Consider the following 26,369-nt stretch of genomic DNA (forward strand, 5'->3'; position numbering starts at 1 on the left):
CTCAATTTACCCTTCACGTCCTCAAGGAAGCTATCCCCATCTCTCCTAACCAGGACAGGTCCTCCTAATTCTCATAGCACTATGGAGCCCTCCTTTATAGAACTCAACACAGCTATAATTGAACATTCATTTATGTAGTTGTCTAATTAACATATGCCTACCTTATCAAACTGTAAGTCCATGTAAGAATTTTTGTTTTTATCCACCACTGTATCCTAGTCTCAATAATTTGTTGAAAAAAATGAATGAGTAATAATCATCCATTCAGCTTATTTGTCTCCCTAACTGTACTGTGAGAACCTGGATATTGTTTATGGAGGTAGCCCAGAACCTGACACAATGTTTCGCACAAAGTAGGTTTTCAAATATCAGTTAAATACAAGGATGAAGGACGAAAAAAATGTTCCAATGCAATTCTCTTCCTCAGGCCTCTCCAGCCATACGGAACAAAGGACAGAAAAAGTTATACAAAGTAGGTAAACTGAAAGGTTTCTCAGAGGCAAGAACTCAAGCTAAACAGGATCTGGAATGATGCAGAGGGCAAAGCAAAATGGCAGCTGAGAGGAAAGAAAAAGAGAGAAAGAAAGGAGGGGCAAAGACAGACTGCAAAGAGAAAAGAGACTATAATCAAGAACCAGGGAGGAACAAAGAGAAAGCACACAAGTATGTGGGCCAGGATGACACAGCAAGGGGACATAAAGATCAAGAAAGCCAAAATATTACTTCCTATCATTCCTCTCACTGTTTAGTTTGAAATTGGAAGTAACTGTTCCACAGCATAGGATCTGGCAACATTTTTCTCATCAACAAGGAGCTGAAACTTAAAAGGTTTTGGAGGGACCAGGCCATGCAAGTGCAAAGAAAGGAATATCAAGAGAATAGGACATATGATCTCACTATCTTCATCACTACTGGGTGGATGCACCAAGGGTAGGCACCTAACATAACAGTTGCCCAGGGGATGGTGGGGCAGTTAGCCCAGCATCTTACCCAACAGATGCACTCAGTATTGGACAACACAACAGACCTTCCTCTGGAGAAGTCCAAATGTCAGTCGTATAGTATGTCTACGTGCATTCAACAGTATTAAGTGCCCACCATGTACCAGGTACCATTCTAGGCATGGAGGACACTACAGTAAATATACAAATCAAGCTGGGCTTCAAGTAGTTTACATTGCAGTGGAAGACAGACAATAACCAAATGCAAAATAAATTCATATTATAATAATACCATGTACAAGAAAGCCTGATAATAAAATAGAAGAAGCAGATAAGAGTATCAGGATGGGAAATCCCACCTTAGACAGGGTGGTCAGGGAAGGTTCTCTGAGGAGGTGACATTTGATAGATGCCTAAACAAAGGAGGGAAGCAAGGACTAAATGAAGGAGAGAAGGTGCGGTCAAGTGAACAGCGAGTACAAAGGTTCTGAGGTTAGGTGGGTGTGAGGAAGAACAGGCCGGTCAATGTGGCTGGGACACTGTGAGCAAAGGTGGAAAGGCATATGAACTGAGACCAGAAAGAAAGGCAGCAGGGGGGCCAGGTCCTGCAGAAGCTACTAGGCCTCATTAAGGACTCTGAATTTCATTATCAGTGACATGAGAAGCCACTGGTGAAGTGAGAGCAAGGGAATGATGAAAGAACAGAAGAGCAGAGAATCCCACACCACTGCTCACAGGAATATGCAGAGGCCAGGAGGGGGCCAGGATGGCAAAGAGGGCAGTCAGATGGTAGCAGAGTCAGAACAAAAAGCAGAGAGAAAGAATCAGACACCAAGGCACTGAAGTAGAGCTGAGTAAAACAAGGACTGCTATATCCTGAATATCAGTGAGCTTCCACATGAGGCTATGTGCTGTCTTATCATCATCCCCTATTCTTTATCTGCACTGTCCTTAGAGTAAGGCCCCACTTACCAAGTGACTTGAGAAAGGTACAGCCCAAGTTTCTTACCACTGACTTCGGAATTCATCACCAAGACAACTAACCCACTTCCTGTTTGTTTTCTTCTTATCCAGACAAGTGTTCTCATTTCTTCATCCCATTTCCACCTCAAGGCTTTATTTCCTCTGTCCTCTACACCTGGAATACCTTTCTTTTGATACCTCAACCCACTTATTTCTGCCCACTGATTAGAAAAGGAGGCAGTGAATATCTAAAAAACACATTAAAAGAACCCTAGAAAATGGTTTTTAGGCGGTGGCTTATGCCTATAATCCCAGCCTGGGAGGCTGAGGCTGGCAGATCACGAATTCAGGAGATCAAGACCATCCTGGCCAACATGGTGAAACCCTGTCTCTACTAAAACACAAAAAATTAGCCAGGCATGATGGCATGCGCCTGTAGTCCCAGCTACTCAGGAGGCTAAGGCAGGGGAATCACTTGAACCCAGGAGCCAGGAGGTGGAGGTTGCAGTGAGCCAAGATCGTACCACTACACTCCAGCCTGGTGACAGAGCAAGGCTCCGTCTCAAAAAAAAAAAAAAAAAAAAAAAAAGAAAGAAAGAAAGAAAGAAAATGGTTTTTAAGAGTAATAGGGAAAAAAAGAGAATTTAAAAAAATTAACAGGGAATAGGTAAACTGTATGGTATGCGATTTATAACTCATTGAAGTTATTTTTAAAACATGAACAGGGAGTTTCTCTCCTGCTTAAAGTATACAAATAATTCCTCATTTGTAATATATTTAGGGCTCTTCACAGATCTAAACAATTTCTGTGATTCTATTTCAAAGAAAAGCTCAAACTACCTATATACATTTTCTGTTTCAATTGCTAAGACATAAAATGAAAAGTTCAACCCCAAACATGAGATACAGCACCTGGTAACATACTACTGGAGGGAAAAAGATCAATAAACATTTGTGTGGGGGAGGGAGCTACTTGGAGTTGGCAGGGGGCCACCCAGTGTACACTTAGAGCCTGTCCCCTGCAGAAAATAATAAATACACAATAAACATTTGCATTCACAAAATTATTAAGTACTTATTGGTAACTAATTTAATCAGTAGCACCACAAACGAGGAGGAAATAATACGGGCATCTTTACTTTTATGGGGCTCAATACAGCATTTCTGCGTTAAAAATGAATATAAATTTGCAGAATATTTTATTCTGTGGAATATCTGATTTTAATATGCTTCAATTTTCATTTCACACATCTTGAGGAATTTTAATTAAGGTGAAATTTAACAAATAAAGTTTGCTAAAAATCCTATGAGCAATTTTTTTCCTAAACGTGGGGAAGATTTGTAAATTTAGTTATTTCCAGATCTTTTTACAATAGACTAGTTCAAGTAATGACCCATTTTTTCCCTATATTCTACTAAACTGTAATGTTATCCCAAAAATGTGAGGACATTACAGAAAAAGGATTCAGAAAAATATTCAGAAAATGTCGAAGCTATATTTTGATATTATTTCGACAGTGAATGTTTTATCTTTTCAGATGTTTCACTTCACTCTCCCCACCCAACTATGTATAGTTTATCCACACGCTAGAAATCAGCTCCCTGATAACTTTTTAAAATATATTGCTTCAGGAAATGGAGGAAGGGGAGGAGTCATTCAAGATAATCAGAAATCAGATTAATGTATTCTCTGCTATTAATAATTGAGAAGAAACATTCACTGTCTGAAGAATAAAAAAGATAGAAATCTTTAATGGAAATTCTATTTGCCTTCCAGGATAATTATCCTCAACCAACTTAAATTCTCTCCACTGTCTACTACTATGTAAGCCTTCACTTTCCATCTCCATGTAGTTGGATAAAGTAATTGGAATCTAGTCCTGCGGCACTTTGTGTACCATTCTTATGACACTTAGCCCACATAGCCTTGTAGTATACTTATCTCTGAACACCAAGGAGTGAAAAGAATAGGATAGGATGAGGGCCTATGGCTCCAGAATGCTAATGCTACTCTGCTTTTAGTGAAAATTAGTGAGAAGACGACAAATCTAGAGACAATTGGGTAGTAGAAGCAAATAACATATTGTTTGGATTTGGATGTAATTTAATGAATTGGATGCAGATGGTAGAAGGAAAAAATAAAGACAAAGAGAAATCAAGAATGACCATAGGTTACTGGCCTGAGAATGTTGTACCATTAAATAAAATGAGGAAGGCTAGAGGAAGAATAGATTTGCCAAGCAAAGAAATCAAATGGTAAGCTAAACAATGGCCCCTCTAAGGATGTCCATGTCCTGATCCCCAGAATCTGTGAATATGTTACTACACGTAGTAAAGGGGATTTTGCACATATGATTAAGTATCCTGAGATGAAGACATTATCTGTATTATCTGATGGGACCAATGTAATCCATCGTATGGCTTCTTATAAGAGTAAGATAGGAGGATCAGGGTCAGGGATACTAATGAGAGTATGCAGAAGACAGAAGGATGGAAGCAGAAAGAAGAGAGGAATGAAGATGCTACACTGTTGGGTTTGAAGATAGAGCAAGGGGCCATGAGCCAGGCAATACACGTGGCCTCTAGGAGCTAGAAAACACAAAAACGGGATTCTCCCCTAGAGTCTACAGATGGAATGCAGCCCTGCCAGTACCTTGATTTTAGCTCAGTGAAACTGATTTCAGACTTTAGACCTCCAGAATTACAGAATAATAAATTCTTTTTTTTTTTTTTTGAGACGGAGTCTCGCTCTGTCGCCAGGCTGGAGTGTAGCTCGGCACACTGCAACCTCCGCCTCCTGGGTTCAAGAGATTCTTCTGCCTCAGCCTCCTGAGTAGCTGGGACTACAGGTGCCCGCCACCATGCCCAGCTAATTTTTGTATTTTTAGTAGAGAGGAAGTTTCACCGTGTTGGCTAGGATGGTCTCAATCTCCTGATCTCGTGATCCTCCCGCCTCAGCCTCCCCAAGTGCTGGGATTACAGGCGTGAGCCACCGTGCCCAGCCAAATTCATGTTGTTTTAAGCCACTAAATTTGTAGCTAATTTGTTAAAACAGCAATAGGAAACTAAACACAGACATTTTAGATTTGAGAGGCCTATTAGATATCCAAGTAAAGATGCTGAATAGGCAGTCTAGAGTTCAGAAGAGACAGCAGGACTAGAGAAATAAAAGCCTAAGAATCTGTTTGAATCATGGACCCTCTTCTCCACATCACCTTTAACACTGCATCCAAGAAAGCACTCATGCACATTTACAATATTTTTTCATATAATTCCAAGATGTTCAAGAATTCCCTATATTCATAGAACTCCCAGAATATTATATATAATCACAAAACAGCCTATTCTAACCCCAGTAAGATTGCTGCCTCCCTACGGAGGAAGAAACTGAATATCATTTCACTTCAAAAAACTTAAAAACCCCTTTTCCACTTCTACTTATTAAAACAGAAAACAAAACATCACAGAAATACCTTACATAAAAAGTTCAAATCCCCCACATAACCGTAGTGTTCCTCACCATCACCCTCTAACCTTTCTCCTCATAGTTAAGGATTTGGTCATGGTCAATATGCCACTGATTCCTTTTTAAATGTTTAAAATCTTGCTTGTTAAAATTAAGCTTGCTTTTTAAAATTAGTTTATGATAACAGAAAGCTGTGGTTGCAACTACTGCAAAGCTTCAGAGTTCAGAGATTTGATTAATTTTATTAAAAATTCGATATTACTAGGTTAGATTAAAAACAAAAAATAGCAATTGGTTGATCAAAGAAATCTGTATCAACAAATTTTAAATAATGAAAACATTGTGGCCTTAAAAAATTAAAACCATGGCTGGGCGCAGTGGCTCACACCTGTAATCCCGGCACTTTGGGAGGCCAAGGTGGGCGGATCACCTGAGGTCGGGAGTTCGAGACTAGCCTGACCAACATGGAGAAACCCTGTCTCCATTAAAAATACAAAATTAGCCTGGCGTGGTGGCGCATGCCTGTAATCCCAGCTACTTGGAAGGCTGAGACAGGAGAATCGCTTGAACGTGGGAGGCAGAGGTTGCAGTGAGCCGAGATGGCGCCACTGCACTCCAGCCTGGACATCAAGAGCGAAACTCCGTCTCAAAAAAAAAAAAAAAAATTAAAATCACTGTAGCATCTTCAAAGCCAAGTATTTGGATTTTAGGACAAATCTCCTATTCCCTTATGAGTTCAATGAAGTTATTTTTATTTCTGAAACAGAGGGCTAATGTGAAAGACCTCAAGGAGACAGTACCATAAACAAGAAAAAAAATGCATTTGTGTCTCACATTCTTTTTATCCAGAGGCTGCTAAGTGTCATACAAGGAAAAATATGTTAACCCATTTAAAGAGGTCCAATAAACAACTAGTTCCAAAATAAGCCTACATTAAACTTCTAAAAACAGATTGCAGAAAAAGAAATAAAACCAATGTCGGCCGGGTGTGGTGGCTCACGCCTGTAATCCCAGCACTTTGGGAGGCCGATCACCTGAGGTCGGGAGTTCGAGACCAGCCTGACCAACATGGAGAAACCCTATGTCTACTAAAAATACAAAATTAGCCAGGCATGGTGGTGCATGCCTGTAATCCCAGCTATTCAGGACGCTGAGGCAGGAGAATTGCTTGAACCCAGGAGGCGGAGGTTGCGGTGAGCCGACATCATGCTATCGCACTCCAGCCTGGGCAACAAGAGTGAAACTCTATCTCAAAAAAAAGAAAAAAAAATGTCAACCTAGCTTTCTTTACAGCCCACTGGTAAGCCCTTCTGAGAAGGAACAACCTATAGAGCAGCAGGATGGGAGCACTGTGCATTGGACTATGGGTGATACTATACGCATCAGCTTTGCACAATTTTTTTTTAATCAAGTGTTTGAGTCTCTACAAATGAAAAAACATTTAGCAAATACTGAGTTCATAAAATATGCTCTAGGGAAAAAATTTCTAGAAGATTATATTTTTAAAGCCATGTAAGCTGAGTGTAAATGGACAGAACTAGGAATACTAAAAAAAAATAAAGGGAACAAAAGGTAGTATGGCCATGTGCTCATGTCAGCAACACATATACTAAAGTTGGAAAGATACCGAGATTAGCATGGTAAGGGTGACATGCAAATTAATCAAGCATTCCATTTCTTTTTTTAAGGTGTATGGCCATGTTAAGAAATTTGAGCTTTTAGGTGGGGGTATAATGTACAAACCACTGAAATGTTTTAATTCAAAGAAATAACATGATCAGTTTGTGTTTTATAAAAATTGCTTTGGTGGTTGTATACAGAATGGATTAGAGAAACAAGTCAGGACACAGAATGGCCAGTTTGAAGTCTGTTGCAAACAGCCAGAGGTACCTGGAACAGGACAGTGGCAATGAAGATGGAGACAAGTAGACAGAATCAGGACCTACATCAGAGATAGATTTAATAGAATCTGGTAATTGACCGACTATATGTAGGCAATTGTGGTGAGGGAAGAAGTACTTCACCCAGCTTTCTGGCTTGGGCAACTTGAGTGGTGTCTGTCATTCAATGAGGTATAGAACCCTGGCAGAGAAATAGGTTAGAGGTAAGAAATGTAAGTGATATGGTTTGGATCTGTGTCCCCACCCAAATCTCATGTCAAATTGTAATCCTCAAGTTGGAAATGGGGCCTGATGGGGGCTGATTGGATCATGGGAGTAGCTTCTCCATGGTTTAACACCATCCCCCATTGGAGCTGTTCTCACAACAGAGTTCTCATGAGATCTGCTTGTTTTTATTTATTTATTTATTTATTTAAGACAGAGTTTTGCTCTTGTTGCCCAGGCTGGAGTGCAGTGGCGCAATCTCGGCTCACCACAACCTCCACCTCCCAGGTTCAAGCGATTCTCCTGCCTCAGCCTCCCGAGTGACTGGAATTACACACATGTGCCATCACACCCGGCTAATTTTGTATTTTTAGTAGAGACAGGATTTTTCCATGTTGGTCAGGCTCATCACCAACTCCCAACCTCAGGTGATCCGCCCGCCTCGGCCTCCCAAAGTGCTGGGATTACAAGCGTGAGCCACCCCGCCTGGCCAGAGATCTGCTTGTTTTAAAGGTGTGTGGCACTCCCCGCTCTCTCTCTTCCTCTTGCTCTGGCCATGTGAAGATGTGCCTGCTTCCCAACTTCGCCTTCTGCCATGATCAAAACCTCCCTGAGGCCACCCCAGCCATGCTTCCGGTACAGCCTGCAGAATCATGAACCAATTAAACCTCTTTTTAAAAGAAATTACCCAGTTTCAGTTATTTCTGTATAACAGGGTGAGAATGGACCAATATAATAAGTTAAAGACATCAAGACTCTACAAAAAGGAAACCCAAAGGCACATTACATTCTTACATTGAGCATTAAATAAACAAATTGAGAGAACTACAATATATTCCAAAAGCTCCTGGGCTAATTGCTAGTGACTATTATTTGCAAGGAGTTTATGAAGTATAACACACAAAGAGGTCCAAAACCAAGTTTTTTGCCATGAGTTTTGGTCTGCTCAAACTAGCAAGCCCTTAAGAAGGCTGTGGTAGATGACTTTGTTGTTCCCAATGATTCACTGCCCTCTGTGTAAAAAGATTATCCAGCCACTCAAGGTACCATGTAACTTGCAGGACCCCCACACCATTAATGTCAGGTTAGCCAAAGAAGTGAGTAGAAGGGATACATGCCACTTCTGAGCACCATTATAAACACTGGTACATGCTTTGCTATCTTTTTCCCAGATAGGGATTGCTCCTTCGGCCAGGATCCCAGAATGAGCACCACAGGTGAGGCTGAGCTACATCTCACCAGTTGAATGTAACTGTTACACGATACTGAGCTCTAGAGGTTGTTTGTAACCACAGCATTAACACCAAAATATGACAGGTACTGGTGTCTAACAAATAAGAATGTATGACTTATTGGTGTTTCCCCTCTTCAAGTCAAATTTTTCTGGTGATTTGCTAAGAAGAAACCTGATGAAAAAAATAGTTGGCCCAAGTATTCCAAAACTAGAACAAAGAATTTTGAACCTGAAAAGAAACTTGATAGGAGTTAGCAAACTTTTTCTGTAAAGAGTGAGATAGTAAGTATTTTAGGCTTGCAGACCACGTGGACTTTGTTGCAATGACTCAACTCTGCAGATGTAGGACAAAAGCAGCTGCAGACAATAAAACTTTATTCACAAAAACAGTCAGTGAGCCTGGGCTCTGGGTCTAAATCTTTCATACTGTCAATGAAGAATCTGAGAGATTAAATCAAGGTCATACAGCAGGCTAGTGGGAGGTTGAGCGTTAGAATGCAGGTCTTCTGAAAACCAAATACCACATGTTCATAGGTGGGAACTGAACAATGAGAACACTTGGACACGGGGGGGGAACATCACACACCGGGGCCTGTAGTGGGGTGGGGGGAGGGGGGAGGGATAGCATTAGGAGATATACCTAATGTAAATGACGAGTTAACGGGTGCAGCACACCAACATGGCATATGTATACACAGATAACAAACCTGCATGTAGTGCACATGTACCCCAGAACTTAAAGTATAAAAAAAAAAAAAGAAAAAAAAAGAATGCATGTCTTCTGAATCTAGTCCTCTAGAACATGTTCTGTTGGGTCACAAGATGGAGATGAAATACACACAATAAATAAAGCAGGGAATGCTAAAGATAGGTTTTGATTATGTTAAACAGCTTTCAACAATTTGGTTATAAATAAGGATTTGCTTTTCGGGTGATTACAGCTTTCATGAAAAGAAGTAAATGTCACGAGACCAAACAGGTAACAAACGATAAATTAGCCAGTGTTTTGAAAAATGATCTTCAGAGGAAACACAATTATATACTCCTTCCAACCACCATTTTCTTGAATAGTTTATCAATCATTTCTTTTATTAACAGGATGGCATTTGCTATGATCATTACAGTAATTCATTTTAGGGAAAAACAGGTTTTTAAAAATACCATAATATGAGCAAGAAATATACTGGACCAGTAGCCAATTATTTCTCACAGTATTTTAAATTTATTTTTCTTTAATTTCGAAAGTAATAAACATTCATTGTAAGTAACTGAAACAATACAGAAGTATAAAGTGACACACTCCAGGCCCTCCTCGATTCCACTCCCCAGAGTATTAGCCATACATTATCTTTTAACATGACTGATTTGTTCAGAACGGTGCAGTAAAGCTACTTCCTCTGAGCCACTTCAACAACAAAGAGGAATATAGAGTTCCCCTGGCCAGATATCCCTTGGATATCATATTTTGAAAAGTAACAAAGGGGTTTGGGGTGGTATATGGCCTAGAAATGAGAAAAGCAAGCTGCCCATTCAGGGTCTGAACGAGGGGTTTGAGCCCAGCATTGTAACCAGCTGAGTGAGGCTCCTCTTTATAAAAACACTTTGATAATGCTACTGTAGAATGTAGAAAAACTTAAAAATGGGTTAAGAGTATCCCTACCTTCTCTCGCACTCTCATTTTTTTTTTTAAACTTGGGCTGGTTTACTCATAAAAACAGATTTTTTTTTTTTTTTTAAGAGATAGGGTCTCGCTCTGTTGCCCAGGCTGGATTCAAACTCGTAGGCTCAAGCAATCTTCTCATTTCAGCATCCTGAGTAGCTGGGACTAGAGGTACATACTACCCAACCCAGCTCTGATTATCTTAATCAGTTTTTTTCTTTAAGCCATATTTGACATATCTGAGTGACATCAGAAAAAATGGCAGAGTTAAGAGCTCCAAAAGTCTATCCCTCCATAAAAGCAATAAAAACCTGATAGGGAAACTGGCAGAATCAACTTTTCAGAACTCTAGAAACTAACCAAAAGCTTGTAGCAACTAATGAAACACTGAATCCAGAAAACTAGCTGGATTTTGGTTAGAATATTGAGCTTTGTGGCATTTTTAACTTACCCTGGTCCCTTCTCTCTTCCCAGCTCAGTGGGAACCTTAAAAATGTCAACCTGCATTCCTGGTACCAATATCAGAACCAGAGGGTACAAAACGAACCTTATTCACAAAGAACTGTAGTAATTTGTCTTGACCTGTCTGGTTTCTCCCTGGAGAAGACTTTCTTTTACCTTACCTAATTTGGAACTATCAGTGCAAAAGTGGCTAGCTAGAGGGCACTTGCTGAAAACACTGACAAGCAAATAAATATATTAGTTGCTGCTGCACGAAGGTTAACAGTTGGGGCAAACAATAAGCTAACCAAAAAGGTTGGGAAGATAGGCTAGAGAATGAGACGGTTGGAGGAATACAGGCTTCGAATAGCTCCCACATATTCCTGGGAATCTAGAAGGCCAACTGTATTACCAGGATGGGCATATTCTCAGAAAAGACCTGAGAAGGCCCTAAGCTGCCACCTCTGGCTGAGTGTCAGAATATGCACACAGAAGTAAAGGCAAAGCAGAGTTGTAAACTGCCTGTCTGGGTACTGAAGGTGTGTCAAAACACAACAGAGCCCATCTGCATAAGCTGGGAGGTTCTTTTTGGTTCTAGGCATAAAACAAAACAAAACAAAAACCTCTGCCCAATCACTAGCTGACCACTAAGCTAATGAAACTGAAACTTCAGTGTCATGCATGACAAAGAATATAGGATTTACAAAATTAGTTCAGAGAAGTCACTAAACAAACAACAACAACAACCATAACAAGCAGCAATAACAAACCCTGGGGAGGGAGAAGAATCTGATTTCCAGAGCTGTTACATTATAATATTCAAAATATTCAGTTTTCAACTTGTAAATACAAGGTATGCAAAGAAATGAGAAATATGGCCCATACACAGAAAAAATAGTAATCAATACAAACTGTTCTTTCTGAGGAAGCCCAGATGCTGGATTTACTAGACAAAGACTTTATACTTCTGTACTGTTGTTTGGGGAGCTCTTTACGTATTCTACATTCAAATCTTTTGTTGGATATATGATTTGAAAATATTTTCTCCTAGTCTGTAGCTTATCTTTTTATTCTGTTTAACAGTGTCTTTAGTTCTTTGAACATATTTAAACAACTCAATTTTTAAATGTGCAAAGATTTGAACATTCTTCCCCAAAAATGACATATGGATGGCAATTAACCATATGAATAGATGGTCAATATCATTAGCCAAAAGGAAAATGCAAATTAAAATTACAATGAAATATCACTATACCTCTATTAAAATGGCTAAAAACAAACCTATAAACAAAAACTAGAAAAATCTAGCAGCATCAAGTGCTGGTGAGAATGCAGAAAAATGAGAACTCTCATACATTGCTGGTGATAACACATAACAGGATAGCCACTCTGGAACAGTTTGGAAATTTATTATAAAGATAAATGCATATTTACCATATGACCCAGCAAACCTGTACACAAATGCTTATAGCAGCTTATTCATAATCATCAAACACTGAAAACAATCTAAATATCCTTTATCAGGATATTGCATACCAGCATAAACAAACTGGTACACTCACACAATAGACTACTACTCAGCAGTAAAACGGATCAAACTATTGATATAGTAACAAAATGAATGAATGTCCAAGGCATTCTCCTGAGTAAAAGAAGCCAGTCTCAGAGGTTATATATTAATACTTTATGAATTCATTTATTTACTATTCTAGGAAAGGCAAAATTATAGAGACAGGGAGCAGATCATTGGTTGCCAATGGAAAGGCATGTAGAGAAGGTCTGACTACAAAGGCAGCACAGGGAATTTCCAAGTGATGGAACTGTTCTGTACGGCGACTATGGTAGTTGCCACAAGAAACTACATGTGTAATAAAATTCATAGAACTGTTCACCAAAAAGAAGCCGATTTTACTGTATGTACATTTAAAAATTAAAGAAGAAAAGACTACAGGGATTCAAATCTCAGCTGCACTTAACTTCTCTTTACGTCATTTTTCTCATTTTAAGAACAGGATGACAAAAGAACCTGCCTTCCAGGATTGTTAGGAGAATTACAGGAGTTCCTGACATATATTTAGTTTAAATAAATGGTTGATAAATATTTTATACAGATATGCTAAAAAGTTGGTACTTTTTTAAAAAGTCTACTACAGGAATAAGTAAGAAAGCTGAAGACTCAACTAAAACAGAGGGGAAAAACGAATATTCGAATTAAAACCCCAATTCTTCATTAACCTCATTAAACATTCATTGGAAACCTATGAGGTGAGCAATACCAAATTACATTCTACAAGGTTTGCAAAATCTATGTGCTCAAGGAGCTATTGAAAGGTTTGTTCTAAATGCTACATAAGTACTCATCATTAAATTTAACACTAATAGCAAACGCGCTGTAATTAAGGCTTAATACTCAATGTTCAGTGTCACTGTCCCTTTCCTGAATAGGCTGTCAAATGGTAACCACCTTTTTCCAATTCATGAAACGTCAGCAACACTGGACTTGTCCCTCATGTTGAGGCCCTGCATCCCGTGTCACTAACCCAGTAGATTCCTTCTCAAATATCTTGATCATCCACTCTCCCGCATCATTCCTTACAATTTTCAGGGTTTGGGGTTTTAAAAAGCAGCAGCTGCTGCAATCACTCCTAACGATGACTTCTATCTTTTTAGTGTCTCCCTCCTTACCTGAACATGAGCCTTCTTTGGCCAAATATCCAAATCTACACTTAAGCTTCAAAATCCAGATTAATCAGGACCCAAGGTGGCGCAGCCCTCGTGAGCCCAACAAGCCACTCGTGTCTGGGCGCCAACCCTTAGGCTCTGCCTTCCCAGAGTTCCTGGTGCTGGACCCATCAGGCAGGTGTGTGGCCGCAGGGCCTGAGGAAGGGCATCGCGTTCAGGAGTTCGAGGCCTTGCGAGGCCCCTTTGCTGTCTCTGAGGATAGTTGGGAAGGCCTTTGGGCCTGGATTTGACATCCATGAACTATGCAGCAGCCCAAAGCCTGGGTCAGTTGTATTAACACCAAACGGCAAACATCTAAAGCGCTCAGGACTAACAAAGAAAAAGGAAAACGTGAAGTTTTGCATATTAGCATGCGTGGTTTCCCCTCCACAGGGTGAGCCATGAGCAGAGGTGGGATTTGCCTTCCAACCTTTTGTACATAAGAGTTCCAGTTAGAATGAAATGTAATCGAACTAAAAATAAAGACTACATTAAACCATCTTTATTTATTATTATTTTTTTAGACAGTGTTTTGCTGTTACTGCCCAGGCTGGAGTGCAATGGCGCGATCTCACTGCAACCTCCACCTCCCGGGTTCAAGTGATTTTCCTGCCTCTGCCTCCCGAATAGCTGGGATTACAGGCACGGGCCACTGCACCCAGCTAATTTTTGTATTTTTAGTAGAGATGGGGTTTCACCATGTTGGCCAGGCTGGTCTTGAACTCCTGACCTCAAGTGATCCACCCACCTCGGCCTCCCAAAGTGCTGGGATTACAAGCATGAGCCACCATGCCTGGCCTAAAACATCTTTAAAAAAACTCAAGACTGTCCTATTTGACAGCTATGTACTGAGCACACGTGTCAAGCACTGTTCTGAGTCATGAGGGATATGAACAAATTAAGCCTCTTCCCTCAGGAATCTCACATTGCTGAAAGTCAGAGTGGTCAGTTTATTCCTGGAGCCTACCAACTTTACCCTCTTTCCATTCTGAGAAACCTTAAGGTACCCCCCATAGGCCCTAGGTCCCATCAGACAAAAGCAATTGCAGGCATTTCTAGGTGAGCCATGTGGGTACCACAAGACTCTGCCATCTTGCCCCAAAGGGACCTGGGATGGGTCTGAAAAGGCAGCTCTCTATGGGTTTGCCATACACCTCTAAGGTAAATGGGCATAAGAACCCTGCTGCAAAAGGCCATCCTGTGCAGAACTGTGGCTGACCAACCTACTTAGAGTCTTTCCTGGGGAGGCTGACTGTGAGAAAAACAAAAGACAGCCAATTATTTAGTACCTTAGAAGCCATGGAAGCAGACATCAATAAACTGTAGTGTCACTAAACATAAGGAGCAACAAAGCCATTCCAACTTATTAAAAAATGTTCTCCAGAGTAGCTATTTGCTGTCAGTTTTTAAGAGTTACTCTCATTTTCAAATACCTTCTGAAACTGCTTCCTGTGTCTTTCTTTTTTCTTTTATTTTTTTAGACATCTTGCTCTGTCACCCACCGGGACTAGAGGGCAGTGGTGCAATCTCGGCTCACTGCAGCCCCCACCTCCTGGGTTCAAGCAATTCTCATGCTTCACCCTCCCGAGTAGCTGGGATTACAGGTGCACACCACCATGCCCAACTAATTTTTGTATTTTTAGTAGAGATGGGGTTTCGCCATGTTGGCCAGGCTGGTCTTGAACTCCTGACCTCAAGTGATTCATCCGCCTTGGCCTCCCAAAGTACTGGGATAACAGGCATGAGCCACCATGCCCGGCCATATTTTCCGTGTCTTTCAACTTACATGTATATCCTTCCAATAAGCCTCCATCAACTAAGGTGAGCATGCCTGTTTCTTGCAAGCTGAAAGAACATAATGAACATATACAGTGCTTTCCAGTTACTTCAATGATAACTCACTACACTGTTCTTCATGTGGAGCCTACTTAGACTATAAAATAATCAGGAGTTGACTAAAATCCACGTATAAAATTCATGGCGGGACTAAAAAGTTTCTGCAAAGCAAAGGAAAAAATAAAAGGAAACTCATGGAACGGGAGAAAATATTTGCAAACCATGTATCTGATAAGGGGTTAATATCCAAAATATATTAGGAACTCGTATTAATAGCAAAAGAAACCCCAGATTTTAAAATGGGCAAAAGATCTGAATAGATGTTTTTTCAAAGGTATACAAATGCCCAATGGGTACATGAAAAGGTACTCATTACTAACCATGAGGGAAATGTAAATCAAAACCACAATTAGATATCATCTCACACCTGTTAGGATGGGTATTATCTAAAAGTCAGCCAGAGGCTGGGCATGACAGCTCACTGCTGTAATCCCAGCACTTGGGAGGCGAGGCAGGAGGATCACTTGAGTCCAGAAGTTCTAGGCCAGCTTGGGCAACACATTGAGACCCAGTCTCTACAAAAAATTTAAAAATTAGCTGGGTATGGTGGCACATATTTGTAGTCCCAGCTACCTGGAAGGCTGAGGTGGGAGGATTTCTTGAGCCCAGGAGGTCAAGGCTATAGTGAGTAGAGATGACGCCGCTGCACTCCAGCCTGGGTGACAGAGCAAGACCCTGTCTCAAAAAGAATGTCAGCTGAGTATGGTGGCTCACGCCTGTAATCCCAGCACTTTGGGAGGCTGAGGCAGGAGGATAACTTGAGGCCAGGAGTTCGAGACCAGCCTGGTTAACACAGCAAAACCCTATCTTTACAAAAAAAAAAAAAAAAAAAGAAAAATTACTAGTGGTGCACACCTGTAGTCCCAGCTACTCGGGAGGCTGAAGAGGATTGCTTGAGCCCAGTGGTTTAAGGCTGCAGTGAGCTATGATCACACCACCACACTCAAGCCTGGACAACACAGCAAGACCCTGTTGCACCAAACAAACAAAAAAAAAATCAAAAGATATGTGTTGGCAAGGATGTGAAGAAAAGGGAACTCTTATATGTTGTTGATGGATACATTGGTGTAGCCATTATGGAAAACAGTATGGAGGTTCCTCAAAAAAATTAAAAATAGAACTACCATTCAGCAATGCCACTTCTGGGTATATATCCAAAGGAAATAATTCACTCTCTCTCTCTCTCTCTTTTTTTTTTTTTTTTAGACTCTCACCCTGTTGCCCAGGCTGGAGTGCAGTGGTGGGATCTCAGCTCACTGCAACCTCCACCTCCTGGGTTCAAGTGATTCTCATGCCTTGGCCTGCTGAGTAGCTGGGACTACAGGTGCACACCACAACACCTGGCTAATTTCTGTATTTTTAGTAGAGACGGGGTTTCACCATGTTAACCAGGCTGGTCTCGAACTCCTGACCTCAGGCGATCCACCCACCTCAGCCTCCCAAAAGTGCTGGGATTACAGGTATGATTCACCATGCCCGGCCAATAAATCCCTATCTCAAAGAGACATCTGCACTCCCATGTTCACTGCAGCATCATTCACAATAGCCAAGATACATAAACAACCTAAGTCTGATGACGAATGAATGGATAAACAAAATGTGGTGTGTGTGTATACATATATACATGTATATGTGTATACATACACATATACACACAATTGTATACACACACAGTGGAATTTTATTCAGCCTTTAAAAAGAAGGAAATCCAGCCTGGGCAACACAGTGAGACTGCATCTCTACAAAAAAATTATTATAATAATAATTAGCTTGGCATGGTGGTGAGCACCTGTAGTCCTAGCTTCTTGAGATGCTGAGATAGTAGGATCACTTGAGCCCAGGAGGTCAAGGATGTAATGAGCCATGATCATGCCACTGCACTCCAGCCTGGGTGACACAGCAAGACCCTGTTTAGAGAAAAAAAAAGGAGGAGGAAATCCTGCCACTTGCGACAACATGGATGAGCCTGGAGGACATTATGCTAAGTGAAATAAGCCAGACACAGAAAGACTAATACTGCATGACCTCACTTGTATGTGGAATCTAAAAAAGTCAAACTCATGGAAGCAGAGAACAGGCTGGGCATAGTGGCTCACGCCTGTAATCTCAGCACTTTGGGAGGCCAAAGTGGGAGGATCACTTGGGACCAGGAATTCGAGGCCGGCCTGGGCAAAAGAGCAAGACCCTATCTCTACAAAAAATTTTTTAAAATAAAAAATTAGCAGGGCATGTCCCTGCAGTCCCAGCTACTCAGGAGGCTGAGGTGGGAAGACCATTTGAGCCTGGCAGGTCAAGGCTTCAGTGAGCTGTGACTGCACCACTGCATTACGGCCTGGGCAACAGAGTGAGACCCTGTCTCAAAAATAAAAAACCAGAGAGCAGAAGGGTGTTTACCAGGAGTTGTGAGGGTAGGGGAAATGGGGAGGTATTATTCAAAAGTCTAAACTTTTAGTCATAAAATGAATAAGTTCTGGAGACCAAGTATATAGCATGGTGACTATAATTAATAATAATGTATTATATTTGAAATTTGCTATGAGAGAACTTAAGTATTCTCACTATAAGAAACAAAAAAAAGTAGCTATGTGAGGTGATGGATCCTTTAATTAGCTTGTGGTAATTATTTCACAATGTATACATATATAAAAACATCATGTTGTACATCTTGAATATATTCAATTTTCATTAGTGAATTATACCTCAACAAAGCTGAAAAAGGGGGAAAAAGAAAAACACACGGTGGATTCTGTTTATTCTGTTTGAATAAAAGTTATCACAACATGAATTACTTAAGATGGGAAAACATAACAGTTCAAATTATAAGAAATCACACTGAAACCAATCAACATCATATTTTTAAATAGGATACTAAGGCAGTGATTCTCACCTTACATACAACTTTAAAAATCCAGTTCCTCAGCAACTATTCCGGAAGTAATGAATCTGGAAATCTGAGGGTGGGGTCATGAGCACATGTCTTCTTTAAAGTCTTCTTCTTCAAAGTTGATTCTGATGTCCTGCCAAGAGTTGAAAAGCCTGGCCCTACAGTAGAGGTAATTGAGGGCCTTGTTACTCAAAATGTGGCCCAGGGACCACCAGCAGCAGCATCACCAGGACCTTGTTAGAAATGCAGGGTCGGTCAGGTGTGGTGGCTCACACTTGTAATCCCAGCACTTTGGGAGGCCCAGGTGGGCGGATCACATCAGGTCAGGAGTTTGAGATCAGCCTGGCCAACATGGAAGAACCCTGTCTCTACTAAAAATACAAAAAAATTGGCCAGGCGTGGTGGCGGGCACCTGTAGTCCCAGCTACTGGGGAGGCTGAGGCAGGAGAATGGCATGAACCCGGGAGGTGGAGTTTGCAGTGAGCCGAGATGACGCCACTGCACTCCAGCCTGGGCAACAGAGCAAGACTCCATCTCAAAAAAAAAAAAAAAAAAAAGTAAATAAATAAATAAATTAGCCAGGTGTGGTGGTGAGCACCTGTAATCCCAGCTACTTGGGAGGCTGAGGTATAGGAATCGCTTGACTCTGGGAGGCAGAGATTGCACTGAGCTGGGATCATGTCACTGCACTCCAGCCTGGGCAATGAGCGAGACTCTGTCTCAAAACAAAAAACAAAAAACAAAAAAAAACATGCAGAGTCTCAGCTCTACCCAAAACCTACTACATCATATCTGCATTTGAACAAGATCTCCAGGCGATCTGTAGGCAGAACAAAGTCTGAAAAGCACTCTTTGGAGTTTCCATTGCTACAGAGGTGTAAGAAATACCAAACCATGTTATAAAGTTGAATACCTCATGAAACTTTCTATGAAGGAGAAATAGGAAAGGAACAAGGTGAGAGATAAAATGTTACTTGTGATATAAAGGAATGTCACATTATTAAGCATCTAATTAAGAGTAATATTCAAATAGAAGTCTGCATATTTCATTTATTTATTTATTTATTTATTTTAGAGAAAAGGTCTCACTCTGTCACCCAGGCTGGAGTGCAGTGGTGCAATCATGACTCACTGCAGCCTCAAACACCAGGAGGCTCAAGCGATCCTCCTCCCTCAGCCTCCTGAGTAGCTGGGACTATAGGCACACACCACTGCACCCAGCTAATTTATTTTTTATAAAGTCGGGGTCTTGCTTTGTTGCCCAGGCTGTGCACATTTTAAAACCTGCAATAACATTCCTTATTCCACATGAATCCCACTTCCAGACGCACCCTCCACGGGCAATAGTTACACTTTCACTGAAGAGTAACGAATCTACCTTGTAATCTCCAGGTTGCTCCAGTAGTCTCCACTGAGCTAGCCTGTATGTTGAGGGGAATCCTTGTGAAGGAATGAAGAAACAAAGGGTGTGGTGGCAAGATAAAACAGGATCATTTACATGGGTGACCCTATGCTGGGGGCCTTCGAGTGTTATGTGAACACCTCTGCACTAGTTTCAAAGGACTATTTGGAAATGGTGACAGTTATTGCCAGAAAAACTAATTCTCCACATCTTGTACAAACATTTTCTTCTGAGCCCTTTGTTCTTGGCCAGCTCTCAGAGAAAAAGCGGTTAACTATCATCCAGTATAATGATTCCTTGATTAATGTAACTTCTGGAAACAAAGCTCCAGTATAATGAAGGCAGCCATATTGAAAACAAATGAACTCTCAGTCCCATGCAGCAGCCCTGGCATGCATTCTAGGGCTCATCAGCAATGCAATTGTTAATCTGCTCAAATGCATCAGAGCAGGGACAACATCACCTCCCTTCACAGCTTCTATTTATTTATTCTGAATTAAGTTGGCACTAGGCAAAATAACAAAACCAGAAAACTATATTCAGATTCTAAAGGCTTCCATTTTGGTACCCTTCAACTTGCCCAAGGATGGCCACAACCACTTCAAAAACTACACATCACACATGAACACTTAAAGTTTACAAGCATGTTCCCCATAATGAGCCTGCAGAGTAGTTGGAGCATGAATAATTCCTATTCCAAAGACGTAAAAAAACGGTGGAGTGGGGGCCTCATAAAACCTAACCAACGTGTCCAAGGTCACACTACAGTAAAGTACAACATAGCAACAAGAATCTAGGTATCTTAGGGTAACTTCATTATAACAAAATGTATTACAGCTTGGTGGTAAGAGGAGGGAAACAATAAGATCAAGTTAGAATCTATCAGTTAGGAACTGCCTTCAGCTGCCAGTTGAGGCATATGATAACAGTGGCTTAAACAAGGTAGAGTTTCTTATTCCTTCCTTCTAAGTAAAGGAGGAGGCAGGCAATCAAAACCCATGTGGTGACTCTATCATCAGCAGGGACTGCAGGGCCATCTATTTTTCTGCTCCACTATTCTCAGTGCTTGGGTTCCAACCTCAAAGTAACCTCATGGCCCAGGGTGGCTACTGTAAGCTACACAGCCTTGTTCCTGGTAGGAGGTGGGAGGAAGATGGTAAGGGGAAAAGGGTATTCTGTGCAGCTGAGTGAACCCCCTTTAAAGAACTTTCCTGGAACCCCATTCAACAACTTTTACTTGTATCTCATTAACAGGCTGGAATAAGTAGCTTCATAGGCGGGTACATTGCCACATCCAGAAATACAGGGGTTCCATTGACCAAAAAAGGAGGAAATGAGGAAAAAAGGAGGCAACCAGGAGTCCACGCTACAGAATTCTATTCTGTCACTCCCTTGCTGTGTGACCTTGAGGAGATTATTCACCCTTTCTAGGCCTCAGGTTCCTCATCTGTTAAATGAAGGAAACAATCACACCTACTGCATAGGCTTGGTACCAGGACTAAATGAGAAAAACACACTGAAAACAACTGGAATTGTCTCGGCACCCAGTGCACAATAAATATTAACTTGTTATTTGATTATCTTAGCCCAGTGCTTTTCCAAATTCGTTTCCTACTCTAACTTCCCCTCCATTTCCAAAATTGGAAAGGAATTTATATTAGTCATTTGTACCTGCTGACAGAGGACTCTAGTGTAAATGAGTCTTAGTCATAGGTCACCTCAATCAGACAAATGTATTTCATGCCTTTCCTTTCTAATTATACAGTGAAATTATCTCACAGTCATCCACACAGATCAGGTATTTTGGACAGAATTAGGATGGAGAAATTGAGCTTACATTCTCCAACAGGTGGGGCCTAGAGACAATCCTAATCAGATCTTTAGAGAGACCAAACAAACTAAGGGAGTATTAAAGAATTTAGGCTGGCGCAGTGGTGTGTGGCTGTAATCCCATCTACTTGGGAGGCAGAGGCAGGAAGATCCCTTGAGCCCAGGAGTTTGAGTCCAGCCTGAACAACATAGCAAGACCCCATTTGTACAAAAAAAGGTCTCTCTCATGCAAAATAATTCCTAAAAAAGTATGTAGATACTCTACCCTTACAGAGGTATAGCATAATTCTTTACTCCTTAAGTGTAGCATAACTCTTACTCCATAGTGACTTCCTTCACTTTCTACAGTATGGAAAGAGAGCAAAAAGGCTTAACTTTTTAAAAAAATTTCTTTTGAAGGACTACTGCAATGGGGTCTTGCAGTTGGGGAGGGAGAGTGGACGCCAATGCCAAAAAGAGTAACTTTAGAGCAGAGAAACTTCACAAACACTACCTCTGCCAGGTAATCAAGGTCAGTATCAATAGAAAAGTCATGATAATAATATATACCCTTGAATTGTGATAAAAATGGCACTTTACCTCTGTGCTCTTCCTCTCAAACACCTGTAAGCCAGTCTGATCATGAGAAAAACATCAGACAAATCTCAACAGGGGAACAACATACAAAAATGTGACCAGTACTCTTCAAAACTGTCAGGGTCATCAAAAACAAGGAAAATCTGAGAACTGTCATAGCCAAGGGGAGCCTCAGGAGACATGACAACTAAATGTAATACAGTCTCCTGTATGGGATACTGCAACACAAAAAAGGACATTAAACAAGAACTAAGGAAATCTGAATCAAGCATGGAGTTTAATCATATATCAATATTAGTTCATTAATTGTGATGAATCTACCATACTAAGATGCTAATAATCAGGGTGTGGGGTATATGGGAGCTCTTCGTACTATCTTCACAATTTTTCTGTGACTCTAAAAATATTCTAAAAAACATTTAATTTTTTTAATTCATTTTTCTCTTAATTCATTTTTTTCCCTTGGTATAACTTGGAACAAATTTTTTTTTCCCTTGGTATAACTTGGAACAAATTTTATTTTTAAAAAGAAAAAAGAAAGAAAAGAATGGTCCACAGCTCCTACCCTCACCCCCATGAGCCCATCCCCACCACAAGGACAAGCTTACAGTTCCTGAAGGTGAGGCCAACAGCTGCTGAGGAGCAAGGACTCGTTCCAGCTGCTTCTAAACAAGGGGGCCAGGCCTCTGCCAGAGCCTTCTCCTTCCTGCCCTGTGTCAAGCTATCCAAGCTTCCTCCTCAACCTTTATCCTGCCCTATGCCCTGAAACTACCTGACACGTATTTTCCTCCTGTACTTAACTGATAGCAGAATTTCCCTCATACACGTCAAGTACTATAAATTCCCCTAGAACACATCCCATGTCTTCCACTGATGAAGGGGAACACTGCCACATTATCAGTGAATGAAGCTGCTATCTTGAAAAGGGGTCTGCATGACAAGTTATGCTAGACAACTTATGCCAATGTAACTGCCCTCGCCAGGGAGACACCGTCTTGAGCTTTGCCCCTTTGGCTTCTCCTGCACCAGTGGTGCAGTTCACAATGAGCCTGGAAGAAATTCTCCAAGATCTAACTTAGTACATGGGCAAACTTCCGTAAACTATGTCGGAAGTTATTTTTCTGCTCATCTCCTAATATCATAAAATGTAAAGTTGGAAGCCTCATCTTTTCAATTAATACACCAAAAGCTAAGGCCCAGAAAGATGCTATAAATTGCTGGATGCTACAAAGCTAATTGACAGATGGGATTAGAACCAAGTGTTCAAAGGATTAGTCTCTAAGCACCATTGGATGAAAAGCTGAAATGACCTAAGGGAAAACAGTGAATATGTTGTCCTCAGAATAAAATATGCCAGTGAAGTTATAGAACTGCTGGATGAATAGTGTGAGAGAGGGAAAGAAAACAGAACGAAGGGATGCACTCTGGTTAAAAATAGGTCATAGGATGATCAACTCACCTCTGATTTGCTGAAATCACTTTGAACATAATTGCTTATGTCACAATAATGAGCTTTCAGTGGACAATAAAGAAAAGCTGAACGTTGGCTGGGCGCAGTGGCTCACACCTATAATCCCAGCACTGTGGGAAGCCGAGGCAGGCATATCACCTGAGGTCAGGAGTTCGAGACCAGCCAGGCCAACTTGGCAAAATCCTGTCTCCACTAACAATACAAAAATCAGCCAACGTGGTGGTCGCAGGCACCTGTAATCCCAGCTACTTGGAAGGCTGAGACTACTTGGGAGGCTGAGGCAGGAGAATCGCTTGAACCTGGGAGGTGGAGGTTGTAGTGAGCAGAGATTGTGCCACTGCACTCCAGCCTGGGCAACAGAGTGAGACTCTTTCTAAAAAAAAAAAAAAAAAAAGAAAAGAAAAGATGGGCCGGGTGCAGTGGCTCATGCCTATAATCCCAGCACTTTGGGAGGCTGAGGTGGGCAGGTCACAAGGTCAGGAGTTCAAGACCAACCTGGCCAATATGGTGAGACCCTGTCTCTAATAAAAATACAAAAAAAAATTAGCCGGGCATGGTGGCACACACCTGTAGTCCTATCTCCTTGGGAGGCTGAGGCAGGAGAATTGCTTGAACCTGAGAGGCAGAGGTTGCAGTGAGCCAGGATCGCACCACCGCACTCCAGCCTAGGTGACAGAGCGGGATTCTGACTCAAAAAAAAAAAAAAAAAAAAAAAAAAAAAAAAAGAAAGAAAAAGAAAAGAAAAGCTGAGCATTATTACCAGGCCATGTTAAAGTAATTCATATGGCTTAAGAAATACCAAAGGAAGAACTGGCCTCAGTCTTTGGGAGTCCTCTAGAATTAAGATATTTCCAAGAGATATATGAACGCCAAAGAAAAGCAACTACATTTGATTATTAAATGACACTGCAGATTTACCTTCTTTTTCCTCTGCCAACATGAAATTCATAACTATTCCCAAGTGAAGAAAAATGCACTCAACTGTGAAATATTTTATCAATAATAAGAAAAAGGAGACATAAAATAAGTGCTAATAATTTTATAGGTATTTACTATGGGCTTGGCCATGTTCTAAGGACATTATATACATTAAAACTCATTTAGTCTTCAAACCCAATGCAATAGGATTTACTATTATTCAAATTTAGAAATATAAATAAAGAATAGAAGCAGAGAGGTTAGGTAACTTGTCCAAGGTCACACAGCCAGTGGTCAGCCAAAAAATGAACCAAGACAGTCTGATTCTCTCATGTCAAACCGATACCCACCATGGACTATTTTATATTCTTTATATTTTTAATTATCTTCTTTAAAGTGTAATAGTCTTACCTTCCCTAATTCTATGGCATAGTCTTTAAAAGCAGGGAGCCTATTTTATATATCTCTTTGTATTGCCAGTATTTTAGGCACCATTTTGCATACATTATATTGATGGGGATAACTAGACAGGTCTTTTTTTCTTTTTGAGAGAGTTTCACTCTTGTTGTCCAGGCTGGAGTGCAGTAGTGCGATCCAGCAACCTCCACCTCCCTAACAAGCGATTCTCCTGCCTCAGCCTCCCAAGTAGCTGAGATTACAGGTGCCTGTCAACACGTCTGGCTAATTTTTTGTATTTTTGTTAGATATGGGGTATCATCACGTTGGCCAGGCTGGTCTCGAACTCCTGACCTCAGGTAGTCCACCTGCACTGGCCTCCCAAAGTGCTGGGATTACAGGCGTGAGCCACTGTACCTGGCCCAGGTCTTCTTAATGTGATGAGTACAGGATTTTTAAACAACATGTAAATCTACTCATAGTTTCCATGGAACTTAAAATAACTTTCTCAAAACAAATTAGACAATTTTGGAATTCTAATAACAAAAAACAGTAAGCTGGTGGTCCAGAGAACTAATGCAGTTTTCAAAACTATCTAACTTAGTAGACAAAGCCACAGACTCTGAGAGGATATGACCTGACATGTTATATGAATCAACTAAAAAAAACTCTACAACTTGCAACACACAATAGAGGCGACTGAGATTCAGCTATACCTAGTTGTGTAATTTTAGATAAAACCTTCTAACATTTCTGAGTCTCAGTTACTCATCTTTAAAATGGGAACAATAAAACTCACCCTCTTCCCTCTCAGTTTGTTTTAAGAATCCAAATGAATGCAGTTGTGAAAGCCCTTCATAAATAGAAAAGCACCACATAAATGTAAAGTACTTCTAGAATACAGCAAGCAGCATACAAGTATAAATGTGTGGAGCATCAATAGTAACTGATTTATATGAGCAGTCAGTGTGATCACCTGGAAAAACATGGACTTCCACTTCAAAAAAAACCTGCATTCAAATCACCATTCCAGTATTTACTAGCTGAGGGACTGTGGATAAGTTGCTTAAATGTTTGTGAGCCTCAGTCTTTTCAATGATAAAATGAAGAAAATAATACCTACCTCACAGGTGATAACATAAAGAAGCACCTGGTACACCGTGAACACAGTGAATGTTCTTCTGTGCCCTCATACTGATGATATTAAAGTTATTTTACTCAAACCACAACAGACAACAGTTATATCAGTCCTTCCAGGGTTTACCATAAACACATTAAAATACAGAAAGAGTAAATTTATTTAGTATTTAGTACGCCCTATTATGTGCCTACTACTCTTCCAGATGTTGGGAGGAGGATCCAGAATCTTGTATATCCTCCCTTTGGAGAAATAATATTAAAATGTTGTATGTCAGGCAGAGATTCTCAAATCTGTTTGAGAATCTGATGAAAGCTATGGCATTTC

At 40.7% G+C, this 26,369-nt stretch overlaps 1 protein-coding gene and 1 pseudogene across 2 annotated transcripts in view; one reads left to right on the forward strand and one right to left on the reverse strand.

The window, feature by feature from the left end:
- Positions 1-26,369, reverse strand: part of SH3D19 (SH3 domain containing 19) — a 202,895-nt gene that overhangs the window by 171,269 nt on the left and 5,257 nt on the right. The gene's annotated exons all lie outside the window — the stretch shown is intronic.
- LOC115836142 lies at positions 6,956-7,051 on the forward strand (annotated as a pseudogene).

This window comes from Nomascus leucogenys, chromosome 7b, assembly GCF_006542625.1.
Source record: "Nomascus leucogenys isolate Asia chromosome 7b, Asia_NLE_v1, whole genome shotgun sequence".
Classification (NCBI taxonomy): Eukaryota; Metazoa; Chordata; class Mammalia; order Primates; family Hylobatidae; genus Nomascus; species Nomascus leucogenys.